Genomic DNA, 1,426 nt, shown 5'->3' with positions numbered 1-1,426 from the left:
GACTGTGCGAGGTAAGCTGATAAATAATATTGCAAATATTATTTTCGTATAGGACATTAACCTACCAATCATTTTGAAATTCATTCTGTTACACGTGTAGGCATAACGTCGGGATCATAGGGGACCAAGGGCCTGACTTCTTTAGAACATTAGAGGACCCAAAAGAGGAGATGACAAGTGAACAAATAGATGCATGCCTCAGTGTACTCTGTAAGTGAATGACAGGGCCAAAGTTGAGAATGTACAAGGCTCGTGCATGCGTCGTTGATACTATATTCTTCGTAAGTTTATTTACAACTTTTTCAATTATGAAGATACTACACTTATTGACCAATACAGTGCTAGCTAATGTATATATTATCCACAGGACACCATCCATATGCTCCACACTGCCTTTCCCACAGAGGTTGACCATTCCACGATGGAAGTGCCTGATGAGTTGCGGGGGTACATTGAGGGTGAGAGGGCGACATACGACAAAAAATGAGAATATGTCAATTTCATCCTCACCCCTTGCAATGTGGGTGGGCATTGGGTAGTAGCGAAGATTAACTTGGTCTGAGGGTCAATCAAGGTTGTGGACTCCGCAATAACTTCGGCTACTAAGGATAACAGAGTGCGTGCAGCTCAGATGACACCCCTTACGACAATGCTCCCAATCATTTACCACAAAGTTGGGTATTTCAAGAAAACGCGTCGAAAGACACCTGATTTGACACCGATCCCACTAGAGATTCATTTGCCTAAATCTAAAGTGCATCGCCAAAATGATAGTGTCAATTGCGGTATGTTCACCATTGGGTACATTGACGGCATATTGCAATCGAAACCGATCAGAATTAAGTAGAATATTATTGCTAATATGCGTCGTCAATACGCTGTGGAAATTTTTGCCAAAAGTTTAGACAAGGAACCCTAAACCCCTCCACCAACATATCCCAAGTTGTCTTTAGTTCTTGTTCTTTTTTGTATACGATACAATTAATTTTATTAATTTTTTAATAATATTCTTACAATTTAGACATGGATTTTTTTTCTCTATAATTGCAATGATCATTAGCTGATGTAAATTAAATTAAAAGCACAAGGAAATTGTGACAATTAACCATCTTCATAAAAGTTATTTCACAAATAATACTGCAACAGCGTGGCATGTCACGTCACTGGGGCATGTTGTGTCACCGCATTGGGCATGGCTTGTTACCCGACTAGGGCATGACATGTCATTCGAATGGGGCATGGATTGTCACCTGTCTGGGGCATGGCTATTCACCCGACTAGGGCAAGGCGTGTCACTCGAATGGGGCATGGATTGTCACCCGAATGAGGCATGTCGTGTCACTCGACTGGGGCATGGCTTGTCACCCTACAGGGGCATGTCGTGTCACTCGAATGGGGTGTGGCGTGTCACTCGAATGGGGCATGG

The sequence above is a fragment of the Theobroma umbraticum genome, unplaced genomic scaffold (assembly GCF_002168275.2).
Source record: "Theobroma umbraticum cultivar Fairchild unplaced genomic scaffold, ASM216827v3 scaffold_95.0, whole genome shotgun sequence".
Classification (NCBI taxonomy): Eukaryota; Viridiplantae; Streptophyta; class Magnoliopsida; order Malvales; family Malvaceae; genus Theobroma; species Theobroma umbraticum.
Note: the sequence above shows the minus strand (reverse complement) of the source record.